Raw genomic sequence first — 14,620 nt, forward strand, 5'->3', positions numbered from 1 at the left:
GAAAGCTGATGGACTTCATCACCAATAGTCTTGCATTACAAGAAATGCTAAAGGAAGTTGTTCAACTTGAAATGAAAGCATGCTAAATAAAAACATGATAGCATAAGACAGTATAAAACTTGTTGTTAAAAGCAAATACATAGAAAAATACAAAAAACTGTATTATGATAGTGAGTGTGAGTAAATCTCCTTGAATTCTAGTATAAAAATTAAAAGAGAAAAGTATTAAAAGTAATTAAAATAAAAAATGTTAAATGATACAAAACATAGACTGGTGTAAATAACATAATTTCAGAGGAGAGAGGTAAAAGTGTAGAGTTTTTGTATGCAATAGAAGTTAACTTGTTATCAGCTTAAAATAGATTGTTACAACCATAAGATATTTATGTAGTCCCTATGGCAACCACAAAGAAAATACGTATAGAAGTTACAGAAAAGAAAAAGATAAAGAAAAAAGTAAAGCATATCAATATGAAAAAACAATGAATCACAAAGGAAGATAGCAAGACAGAAAAAGAGGGACAAAAGGACTACAAGAGAAAGAGTAAACATTTAACAAGATGGCAATAGTAAATTCTTCCCTATCAATAATTACTCCCAATGTAAGTTGACTAACCTCCACCCCTAGCAAAAGACACAGAGTGGTTGAATGGATGAAAAAAAAAACCAACTTTGTGCTGTCTATAAGAAACTCACTTTAGGCTGAAAGTAAAGGTATGGAAAAAGATATTCCATGCAAATTGTAACCAAAAACAACAGGGTGGCTATACTTATATCAGACAAAATAGACTTCAAGCCAAAATCTGTCACAAGAGATAAAGAAGGACATTATATAATGATAAAAAGGTCAATCCACCAAGAAGCTATAACATTCATTACACATATAAATATATATCCCCAACATCAAAGCACCTAAATGTGAAAAGCAAACATTGACAGAACTGAAGGCAAAAAAAGACAGTAATAAAATAATAAAAGGCTTCAATACCCCACTTTCAAGAATGGATAGGTAGATCAGAGAGAAAATCAACAAGTAATCAGTGGACTTGAATAGCACCATAGACCAAATGGACCTAACAAATATATACAAAATTTAAATCCAACAAATAGAATATGCATTCTTCTCAAGTGCACAAGGAACATTTTCCAAGAGAGATTATATGTTAAATAACAAACCAAGTCTTAGCAAATTTAAGAAGATTAAAATCATACTAAGTATCTTTTCTTACTGTTATGTTATAAAACTGGAAATCAATAACAGGAGTAAAACTGAAAAATTCACAAATACATGGAAAATAAACAGTACACTCCTGAACATCCAATGAGTCACAAAGTAAATCAAAAGGGAAATTAGAAAATATCTCAAGAAAAACAAAATTGAAAACACAACATACTGAAATTTGGGGATGCAGCAAAAGCACTATTAAGAAGGAAGTTTAGGGGCTGGCCCGTTGGTGCAGCAGTTAAGTTCACACATTCTGCTTCAGCAGCCCAGGGTCTGCTGGTTTGGATCACAGGTGCAGACCTATGCACCGCTTGTCAAGCCATGCTGTAGCAGGCATCCCACATAAAATAGAAGAAGATGGGCATGGATGTTAGCTCAGGGCCAGTCTTACTCAGCAAAAATAGGAGGATTGGCAGCAGATGTTAGCTCAGGGCTAACATTTCTCAAAAAAAAGAGAAAAGTTTATAGCAATAGACATTTATGTTAAAAAAGAAGAAAGATTTCAAACAATCAACCTAAACTTATACCTCAAGGTAACAGAAAAAGAAGAAAAAACTAAATCCAAAGTTAGTAGAAGGGATAAAATAAAATAAAATTAGAGCAGAAATAAACAAAATAGAAAATAGAAAACAACAGAAAAAATTAATATAACTGAGTTGAGGTTTTGAAAATATAAAAAAAATTGACAAGTTTTTAGCTAGACTAAGAGAAGAGGACAGACAAATAAATAAAACCATAAATGAAGAAGGAGGCATTGTAACTGATTTCACAAAAATAAAAATGATCATAGGAGACTCCTACAAACAATTATATGACAAGAAAATGGATAACCTAGAAGAAATGAATAAGTTCCTAGAAACATAAAACTACCAAGACCGAATCGTGAAGAAATAGGAAGTCTGAACAGAACTATAACTAGTAAGGAAATTGAATCAGCAATAAAAAACTCCCAGCTGTAGGGGAGGAAGACAACTCTTCTACCTTCTAGGTCCTTCTGGATGGTCTAAGAATTTAAATGACACCAGACAGAATAACATGAGAAAATCAAGCAAAGTTTAAGAACACATATACATGGGGGAAACCCAGGAAACTCAGTAACTTACCAGAATGGCCAAAGCTGCCACCTTAAATATCATCTTTGGCTGAAGATAAAGGAGGATGTTGGGGTAGTAGTTTAGGACTTCAAAGGGGAGGAAGGCAATTTACATGGAGATGGAAATGTAAATGTTTCTTAGACAAGTGTTTCCTGTGCCCTCTACAGACAATGTGACACATTTTACATTACACTACAGTTATCTTATGATATTAGCTCCTTCCTGGAAGAAGCCTTCTATCTTAAATTCTTTTAGGCAGTTTTGGCAGGAAGGTAAAAGTTTCTTTCAGAGTCTTTAGTTCTTAAAAATAATCAAGCCAAAGAGACACATTTTGGGATGGCCAATTCTGATCTCTCACACAGCAAAGAAAAGCCTGGGACAAGATGGCTTCACTGGTGAATTTTACCAAACATTTAAAGAAGAATTAGTGCCAATCATTCTCAATCTCTTCCAAAAAACTGAAAAGGAGGGAAAATTTCCAAAGTCATTTTATGAAACCAACATTTCTCTGAAACCAAAGCCAGACAAAGACACAACAAGAAAAGAAAACTACAGGCTAATGTCTCTGATGAACAGAGATGCAAATATTGCCAGCAAAGTACTAGCAACAGCACATTAAAAGAATCATACGCCATGACCATGTGGAACTTATCACTGATATATAAGGATTTAGCCAATATATTCACTATTGATAGGCTGAGACCAACACAAAACAAAAGGCCATTTATGACAATATAACTGCTAACATCACTGGGATGATATACACAAATCAATTAAAATGACACACCACATTAACATAATGAAAGATGAAAATCACATGACCATCTGAATAAATGCAGAAAAAGCTTTTGATAAAATTGAACACCCTTTCGTGATAAAAACACTCAACAAACTAGAAATTGAGAGAAATTATCTCAACACAATAAAGATGTAGTGTAAGCACTTGACAATTATCTTTTTTGATTGTAATGTAAGTGACTGACATTGAGATTTTGATTGCTAAGGCATTCACTTCAAAGACATTCATCTTGAATAAACACACTTCCCAATACACAACTAGATAAAGAGCCAGGCCACTCCAACTGTGGAAGTTCTCCCATTTTTTGGAAGTTCTGGTTAACCTAGGTAAGCTATTTGACTGACTGCTTGCTTTTCCCTTCCCACATTTTAATATCCATTCTTAAGTTTTAAATACACCAATAAAGAGTGAAGCCACGAAACCCTAGATACTCTACCCTCAACTCCAATAAAAGTAGAACCCCAGGTTCCTGTCCTCTCTTTCTCTCTCTGAAATGTCACTGTGTGCCCCCAGGCATGATGACTAGGACTTGTGAGTAATAAACCCTGTTTTTTCAAAGTTCCCTGATGGTTGCTGTTGAAATGCATCGTGAAATCATAATAAAAACCACAAAAGTTGGTCTAACTACAACACTGGGGAGAGGTCTACGGCTGCTTTCTAAAAGTAGTACAAGCCCAGGTGAGTGCCCCAGGCATTTCTTGCTGAGATATTCACTATCTATAGGCTAAGACCAACACAAAACAAAAGGTCATATATGACAATCCCACAGCTAACATCATACTCAACAGTGAAAAACTGAGAGCTTTTCCTCTAAGATCAGGAATAAGACAATCGTGCTCATTCTTATGACTCTTTCAAAATAGTACCGGAAGTCCTAGTTCAAGTAACTAAGAGAGAAAAAAGAAATAAAAGACATCCAAATGAGAAAAGAAATAAAATTGTCTCCCTTTGCAAATAACATAACCTTATATATGGAAAACCCTAAAGACTACTAAACAATATACTAGAACTAATAAACAAATTCAGCGAAGTCACAGGTATAAAATCAACATACAAAAATCAGTTGCGTTTCTATACACAAAAAACAAACCATCTGAAAAGAAAATTAAGAAGATAAATCCATTTAAAATATCATTAAAAAATACTCTGGCAAAACTTAGCTGAGGAAGCGATAGGCTTGTACACTGAAAACTACAAAACATTGATGAAGGAAATAAGAAAAGGCATAAATATATGGAAAGACATCCCCTGATCATACATTCAAAGACTTAATATAAAATATCTATACTACCCAAAGCAATCTAGAGATTTAATACAATCCCTATCATAATTTCAGTAATATTTCTTACAGAAGTAGAAAAACCTTTCCAACATTCATATGAACCCACAATAGACCCTGCATAGCCAACACAATCTTGAAAAGTAAGAACAAAGCTGGAAGCATCATACTTTGTGTTTTAAAAATATATTACAAGACTACAGTAACTAAAACAATATGGGACTGACATAAAGACAGACATATAGACCAGTGAAACAAATAGAGTCCTGAAATTAATCCATGAGCATATGGTTAATTGATAGTCAACAAGAATGCCAGGAACGTATAATGTGGAAAGGATAGTCTCTTTAATGCATAGTTTTGGGAAACATTCATGCAAAAGAATTAACTTCAACTGTTATTTTCCACCAAACACAAAAATCAATTTAAAGTGGATAAAGACTTAAACATAAGACCTGAATCTGTGAAACTACCAGAAGAAAACATGGGAAAAAGACTTCATGACATTGGTCTTGGCAATGATTTTATGGATATGACACTAAAATCACAGACAATAAAATCCAAAATAGACTACATTAAAAAAGTAGGACTTCATTAAACTACAAAGCTTCTGTACACCAAAACAAATCATCAACAGAATGAAAAGACAATCTACAGAATGGGAGAAAACATTTGTAAACCATATATCTGATAAGGGGTTAATTTCCAAAATATATAAGAAACTCCTACAAATTAATAGCAAAAAAAAAAAACCCTATTGACCCAATTTAAAAATGGGCTAAAGACTTGAATAGACATTTCTCCAAAGGAGATGTGCAAATAGCCAACAGGTATATGAAAAGATGCTCAATGACACTAATAATCAGAGAAACGCAAATGGAAATGACAATGAGATATCATTTCACACTTGTTAGTATGGCTTTTATAAAACAAACGAACAAAAGACTAAGTGTTGGTGAGGTTGTGGAGAAATTGGTATCTTGTACACTGTTGATGGGAATGCAAAAGCGGTGCAGCCATTATGGAAAACAGAATGGAAATTCCTTAAAAAAATAAAAATAGAACTACCATTTGTCCAGCAATCCCACTTCTGGGTATTTATGCAAAATAATTGAAATAGGGATCTCACAGAGATATCTGCACTCCCATGTTCAATGCGGGGTTAATCACAATATCCAAGATGTGAAAGGAACTGAAATGTCAATCGAAGGATGAATGGATGAAGAAAATGTGATATTTACATACAATGAAATAATATTCAGCCCTATAAAACAGGAAAATCCTGTAATGTGCAATGACATGTATGAACTTTGAGGACATTATGCTAAGTGAAATAAGCTAGTCACAGAAGGAACTAGTCTTGCAAGATTCCACTTATTTAATCATAGAAACAAAGAATAGTATGGTGGTTGCCAGGGGCTGTGGGAAGGAGGAAATGAGGAGTTGCTAATAACCATGTATAAAATTTCAGTTATACGTGGTGAATAACTTCTTGAGATCTGATGTACAACATTTTGCCTATAGATAATACTGCATTATACGTTTTAAAATCTGTTGAGAGTGTAAATCTCTTGTTAAGCATTCTTACCAAAATTAAAAAAGATGATCTTTAAAATCTTGTTCTCAATAGCTAATTAGAACACATATTTAGATCACACAAATATGACTATTGAAAATCTGTAACAATTTAACATTCACTAAAGGTAACACATTATTTAATATCTACACAAGCAATCAAATTATTGACATACTGGTTAAACAAACCAGAAGTACTCAATTCCTTGTTTTATGTATATGTATAATATATATATATGTATCTGCCCATTAGAGAAGGAATATTAAGGAAACCTAGTCTGAATACACAAAACACTCTATTCAGACACCCATAATCTCAAACCATCAGTATTTGCAATACCATTTTACAAATAATCATTAAGACTGTTGAAGGATAGGAAAATATTCCCTTGAAGTCTTCTACCTAAAATGTCAAGTGGTTTTCAAATGCAATGCTCAGGGGGACACCCTGTAGTTTGTCTGTAGATAATGAATGTGTGAAGTAAAAGGCTGTAGAAGCAGTACCAAAAACTTCCCAAGACTCTTGCCTTCAGCTCAGTAGTCATTTAGTAGTAGTTTTATATTAAGAGTCACTTAAAATCTAAGTTTAAAGAGTTTGGAACTATCTACTATCACATTCTTTTTGTCTTGTTTCTCCATACTCTTCTGTTCCATCAATTTTTTTTACCTTACTTCCTGCCTTACACAATATGATGAGTTTATTGGTGGGTGGATATACTTAAAAGATGCATACTAATTGTTCCAGCTCTTGATAAAAATGTATTACCTCAAGTGGTAGAGTTAATTGGTATAATCATTAATATCTTGCATGATTTTTTAGTTACTGGACCAGGTTTCACATCAGCAAGCTTTTGATTATTTTATTTTCTGAAGTGATGATTTTCCCTGTATAATTTCCCTAGTTTCTGGCTTAAACCATAGCATAGCTTGTGGAGTACTAAAGAACAACCAATGGCTCCTGCTGAATGTTCTTTGTAGCAGAAAAATCCTTGGTTATGGGAAGTTTTAAAATGATACAAGTTGTTTTCTCTCTGAAGGCATAGTATAGTTGAATGTTGATGGTAGGTTGCACACGTATAGAGGTCATTGATTTAACCATTGGTCTGTGATTTTATTTTGCTGAGTTATATTTGTGTCATTTTGAAACCCTGAACAAATTATAAAACCCGCTTGCAATATTTTCATAGCTTAAGAGACTGTTCAAATAAATACATTGCAAAAATTTATTTATTTTGTTTGTTTTCCTTTGTTCTGGAGGGGAGATGATCCTTAACAGCAGTTTATGATCTTGGCCCCAAATCAATTGCTTTCAGCAAGATGATGACCTTTTTGAGTCCCTCAAAGACAAACAATGCTTAAAAATCTTTTCAAAAATTCAGATTGAATCAAATGAGAGGATGTGCTTCAGTTCTATATGTGAGAGAATAGGAAATGTTTCATTAGAATATTACATTAATTCCAATGTTTCCTTATCAAATAAAAGTAAATGAATTGGATGTAAAATGAGAGCTACCAAAGTTATCAGAACTAAATGAACCCACGGAGATCTTAAGAAAGCTAATAATAAAAAGAAATTAATAAGTCCCCGTTAATATTAAGCCTAACAGTTCTATCTGTATTTTAGTTTTCAATCTCATGCTTTTAGAATGATTATCTCATTTATAAAGAATCCTTTTCATATTTACTTTTGCTTGTAAGAAGGGAATAATATTGTGTTAAAGTAGCTTATAGTGGAGCTAATTAGCTTAAATTTTCAAAACACAATTTATACATATAGACTACCTGTTTTCTTATGCCATAACCATGTGGATTTCAAAATTGTAATTATTATATTTTCTGGGAGTTTTTTTCTTACCAAGTGTTCTGGGTTTTTTTATTATGTATTTTCCTAGGAATATACATCTTTGTGTGACCTAGAAATTATAATTAAGGAAAAGGAGGTCATTCATTCAGCAGTTCTCAGACATTTTGGTCTCACGACCCCCTTAAAACGTCAGAACTCCATACAACTTTTGTTTGTGTGGATTATATCTACCAATATATATTATATTAGAAATTAAATGATAAATTTTGAAGGTATGTTTATTTATTTACAAATAACAGTAACAACTCTAGATGTTACATATACAACATATTTTTATTATAAGTATATGTACATTTCCAAAACAAAAATTAATGAGAATAGTTACGTACTTCAGCATGCTACATAAGTTCTTTATGTATCCATTCCATTCCATTACGCAGAATCATGAAAAAGTATGCATTCAATGGCCAAAATTTAATAAGATTAATAATTTTACTGCTTTCTCAAGGACATAGTTAAGTATTGAGTAGTGAAATCAATTTTTATTTTCTTCAGTGCATGCATGATGATGAATACAAGAACTACCAGTATGGTTTTATGCCACTAGCTTGATTCATGCCAAGCTGTTGGCAGTTTTACCAACCACTGCTTTGTCACCATCAGTGCAAATATTAATACATCAAAAAAGCAAATAAATTTCTATGATAATTATTAAAAATAATGTGATTTCCAGAATCCTCTGAAAATACCTCAAAGTTCCATGCAGTTTGAAAAATGATGGTTTATTTTAACCTTACTGTCACTGGCATATGTTAATGCCTCCTAAACAATAGTTCTGTGGAAAGGAAAGGAATTGAAGTATATTCTAGCTGAAACAAATTTTCATACAATGTATTGAATATGTGCATATATACTCATTCTATATTATATGTTTATGGAAAAGAGCTACACTATCAGAAAACAAGGAAATGAAAAACATTGGAGCTTCGTCTCAAACACTTTTAGGATGATGGGACAGTTGATTTTGCTAAAGATGAACCTGGATACTCTACACATTTGGAAGTGTCAAATTGAAATTAAAATTGCCTTCTCAACAACCAAAGGATCTTTAGTCACTAGCATATTTCATTTCCTTCCAATTCTAATATATGGAAGCTTTCTACAGTAAGTATGATAACGCCATTAGCCAATGTAGTAAATCAGTCAACACTCCCTATTACACTTTTAGATGCATAGATAGTGTAATGATTTTGTTCTCTGAGGAAGGAAAAGCTGATACAGAGATAGGAGCACAAAAGGTTTATTGGTGAGTAACACTTGAGAAACGAAAGGGGAGGAAGCAGGAGTGGGCAGATAACGTATCAGATTGTGATGCAGACTTGACAAAATCTTTGCCAGCCCAACAGAAAGCCCTGCAGCAAAGACTGCCCATTAGTCCTGCATGGGCAGAAATGGCCAGGCTATTGTATTACCTGATCATTGTCTGGGAGCTGCCTTAAGAAGAATGTGATCTCAGTCTACAGAGCATTAGTGCAACTTAACAATCATGCAATTCCATTATTGGTTTATTTACCTGTCATTTGTTAATTTAAAATGTCTGAGTCATTATACTGGCCAGTGTAATCCCCTCCAACAGCAAATTCTACCAGATTACATTGGTGAAATTTTTAACGATTAGATTACCATATTCTACCAGTTCTTGTTCATACTCTACCAACAACCAAATATGGGGTCACTATTGCCAATACAGTCATAAGTTATCCTGTTCTCAAACCCCGTCTTTCCCATGTACTCTTTTAGACCAATTTTAGTGCCAATTTTGCTGGTGTTTGTTCTCAGGGAAGCAGACACTGATACAGAGTTAGGAGTGTAAAAGATTTATTGGGGAGTGATGCAAATGAAAAGAAAAGAGAAAATACAGGATTGGGTAAAGGGGAGCCATCAGGCCATGATGCAGACCTGACAAAGTCTCTGGCAGCCCAACAAGGAGAATTGCAGCAAGGATTATCATTAGAAGGGCCTTACATTGGGCAGAAAAAGATAGACCTCTGTACTTGCTTAGTCATTGGCTGGGAGCCTTTTCAAGAAGAACATGACCTTGGCTCAAAAGCTGAGGTCACCCAGAAGGCTTTAACAGCTGGATGCTGTCAGCTAACCACATACCTCACAGCAGGGTGGCCAGTCCTTTCTAAAAGGGGCATCTGAACTGTGTGTCTCTGTGTATACCACAGACATTTATCAGTAAATTTGAAATAAAATAATGACCATGTATATCTACTCACTTAGAAAATACTGCTCTATAACTTTAAAATATGTGAAAAAGAGGAAGAGAACTCGTAAATATTTCTCAAGACTACTAAAATAACTGATTTTATTATATTCTTCCCAATGGCTTGTCAATTTAATGATGTGGGTGATGACTCTAGGAGCATAATGGGAGGCAAAAAGCCCATATCTAATCTCTAATATTTCTGAGGCTTAAAAGAATTACATTGGATCATTTTAATATGTGAGGATTTTCTTTGTAACTGTCCCCCAACCTTACTAAGAAATTTAAGAATATCCCCATGTTCCATATGTTGTATTGACAAGTACTAGATTCTGTTTCATGATTGGTGGTACATTTTACAAGGTCCTCTTAAAAGCTCCAAAACAGAAACTAAAAATATGCTATGCTCGTTGACCTTTTGCCATATTATGTTTTCTGTCTCTTGTGCAATGAAACTGTTATTTTTCTTTCAGAAATTGGAGGCTGCAGCTTTCAATTTGAGAAGCAACAAAAATAACACCACTACCAACAAATGTCAGAGTAAGTTCACAGAAACAAACAAAAATGTTTAGCAATTTATTTCTTCCCTTCTTTTTCTAAAATATTGTTGTCCAGTTTCCAAAAGTGTTAGCTGTATTGATGTTCTCGTCATGTTATGCCAACAATAGACATTTGATCTCCTAGTTATATAGAACTACACTTGCAGTAAAGTGTTTTATGGTTATGTAAGTTTACAGGTCGGCAACATTAAAATACAGTTATAAGACTGTATCAGCAAAGAGTGCACATTATATATAGATCTCACTCTTTGGAATCACCAGCATGAAAATTACTTCCCCAAGTTGAGGTGAGGAAGGACTGAGTTTCTGGATCATGACAGTTGTTTTTATTTCAAGAATTGTATCACTGTCTTCCAAAATGCACAGCACTATGCAGTGAACAAGTTCCGGGTATCTAGTCATCACTGTGTAATATTGGTAGAATATGGTAGAATAAATCTCCAAAGAGTGATAGGAATGCGATAAGGGGTTAGTTATATATAATTGAAAAACTCAAACTCAGTAAGGGGTGCCTGGTTTATAACTACCTTGCAGAGAGAACTGCTTTCAGCTTCAAATTTTCCATTTTAGAAAATGTCTTATTCAAGAAATTCCCTGGGATTTACTTTAAAAAGTGAGAAAATTCAGTAGTAAGCAAAAAGGAGGTAATAGATATTCTTATACTACTTTGAGGTTATTTTTGTGTTGTCAGAAACAGCATATACTATCCGTTTAGTAAATTTATAAATATTTATGTGAAATTCATCAATTTTAACATGTGACTTTTTTTACAATTTTATTGTATAAGTTTAAGATGTACAGTATGATAGTTTGATTTACATATATTGTGAAATGATTACCATAATAGGTCCAGCTAATACTCATCTTCTCATATAGATACAATAAAAAGAGAAAATATAAAGGAAAAAAATTTCATTAGGTTGAGAACTCTTAGGGTTTACTTTCTTAACTTTCCCATATATCATGCAACAGTGTTAGCTATAGTCATCATGTTGTACATTACATACCTAGTATTTATCTATCTTATAACTGGAAGTATGTACCTTTTGATCACCTTGCTCCATTTCCCCCTCCCCTCACCCTCCATCGCTGGTAACTACAAATCTGATCTCTTTTTCTACGAATTTGTTTGTTTAGATTCCACATATAAGTGAGATCATATAGCATTTGTTTTTCTCTGTTTGACTAATTTCACTTAGCATAATGCCTTCCGGATCCATCTACATTGTCACAAAAGGTAGAATTTCCTCATTTTTTATGGTTGAATAATATTTCATTGTGTGTGTGTGTATATATATATATATATATATATACGCCACAAATTCTTTATCCATTTATTGATTGATGGACATTTAGATTTTTTTCCATCTTCTGGCTATTGTAAAAATGCTGCTAGGAACATGGGGGTGCAGATATCTTTTTGAGTTAGTATTTTCATTTTCTTTGTGTGTATTCCCAGAAGTGGAATTGCTGGATCGTTCAGTAATTCTATTTTAATTTTTTGAGGATCCTTCATACTGTTTTCATAGTGGCTATAACAATTTATAATCCCACCAACAGTGCACAAGTGTCGCTTTTTCTCCACATCCATGCCAGCACTTGTTATCTCTTGTCTTTCTTATGATGGTCATTCTAACAGGTGTGAGAGGCTATCTCATTGTGGTTTTAATTTGTCACCCCCTAATCACTAGTGATGTTGAGCATCTTTTCGTGTACCTGTTGGCCTTTTGTATATCTTCTATGAAAAAATAACTAGTGAGGTCCTTCGCCCAATTTTCAATTGGGTTGTTTGTTGCCATTGAGTTGTCTAAGTTCTTTCTATGTTTTGGATATTAACCCCTTATTAGATATACCATTTGCAAGCATTTGTCCCATTCTGTAGGTTGTCTTTTCACTTTGATGGTTTCTTTTGCTGTGCAGAAGCTTTTTAGTTTAATGTATTCCCACTTGTTGATTTTTTATTTTGTTACTGGTGCTTTAGGAGTCATATCCAAAAAACCATCACCAAGACCCATGTCAAAGAGCTTTTTTCCTGTGTTTTCTTCCAGGAGTTTTAGGGTTTCAGGTATTACACTTAAATGTTTAATCCATTCCAAGTTAATTTTGTGAGTGGTGTAATATATGGGTCCAGTTTCATTCTATTACTTGTGAATATTCAATTATCCCAGCACAGTTTATTGAAGAGATTGTCTTTTCTCCATTGAGTATTCTTGGCTCCCTTGTCAAATACTAGTTTATTGTACATGCTTAGGTTTATTCCAGGTCTCTCAGTTCTGGTCCAGTGGTCTGTTTGTCTGTTTTTATGCCAGTATCATACTGTTTTGATTACTATAGCTTTATAGTGTAGCTTGAAATCAAGAAGTGTGATGCCTCCCACTTTGTTCTTTCTCAGGGTTTCTTTGGCTACTCAGGGTTTTTTGTGGTTCCATATAAATTTTAAGAGTGTTTTTTCTACTTCTGTAAAAAATACCATTGGCATCTGGATAGAGGTTGTATTGACTCTATAGATGGCTTTTGGTAGTATTGACATTTTAATATTAATTCTTCCAATCCATGAACATGAGATACCTTTCCATTTGTATGTGTCTTCTTTGATTTCTTTTGTCAATGTCTTGTAGTTTACAGTGTAGAGATCTTTTACCTCCTTAGTTAAATTTATTCCTAAGTATTTTGTTGTTTTGATGCTATTGTAAATAGGATGAATTTATTTTATTTTTAGAAATGTTGTTGTTAGTATATAGAAACACTACTGATCTTTGTATGTTAATTTTGTCCTGCAACTTTACTGAATTTGTTGATAAAACAGAATTTTGGTTGAGTCTTCAGGATTTTCTATGTATAAAAATCATGTCAATTGCAAATAGAGACAATTTTACTTCTTCCTTTACAATTCTGATACCTTTCATTTCTTTTTCTTGCCTGATTGCTTTTTACAACTTCCAGTACTGTGTTGAACAGGAGTAGTGAGAGTGGGCACCTTTGTCTTGTTTCTAATCTTAGAGCAAAAGCTTTCAACCTTTCACCATTGAGGATGATGTTAGCTGTGGGCTTGTCATATATGGCCTTTATTATGTTGAGATATGTTTCTTCTATATCTAATTTGTTAAGAGTTTTTATCATGAATGGATGTTGAGTTTTGTCAAATGCTTTTCCCGCCTCTAGTGAGATGATTGTATGATTCTTTTCTTCATTCTATTGTTGTGGTCTATCACATTGATTGATTTGCATATGTTGAACCATCCTTACATCCCAGGGATAAATCTCACTTGATCATGGTGAATGAACCTTTTAATGTGCTATTCAATTAAGTTTGCTGGTATTTTTTTTTTGAGGAAGATTAACCCTGAGCTAACATCTGCTGCCAATCCTCCTCTTTTTGCTGAGGAAGGCTGGCCCTGAGCTAACATCCATGCCCATCTTCCTCTACTTTATATGTGGGACACCTGCCATAGATGGCTTGACAAGCAGTGCGAAGGTTTACACCTGGGATCCAAACCAACAAGCCCCTGGCCACTGAAGCAGAACACGAGAACTTAACCACTGTGCCACCAGGCTGGCCCTGCTAGTATTTTCTTTTTGATAATTTTTGCATCTATATTCATCAGGAATGTTGGCCTATAGTTTTTTTTCTAGTAGTGTGTTTTTCTGGTTTTGCTATCAGGATAATGCTGGCCTCATAAAATGACTTTGGGAGTGTTCCCTCCTCTCCGATTTTTTGGAAGAGTTTCAGAAAGATTAGTGTTTATTATTCTTTAAAAGATTGGTAAAATTTACCAGTGAAGCCATCTGGTCCTGGGTTTTTCTTCATTGGGAGATTTTTGATTACTGATTCAATCTCTTCACTGGTGATTGGTCTATTCAAATTTTCTATTTCTTCTTGATATAATATATATATATATGTATAATGACCTTCTATGTCTCCTTTTCCTATTTTTAGTTTAAAGTCTCTTTTGTCTGATATAAGTACAGCTACTCCTCCTTTTTTTGGCTACCATTGTTTGAAACATCTTTTTCT

This window comes from Equus przewalskii, chromosome X (assembly GCF_037783145.1).
Source record: "Equus przewalskii isolate Varuska chromosome X, EquPr2, whole genome shotgun sequence".
Taxonomy (NCBI): domain Eukaryota; kingdom Metazoa; phylum Chordata; class Mammalia; order Perissodactyla; family Equidae; genus Equus; species Equus przewalskii.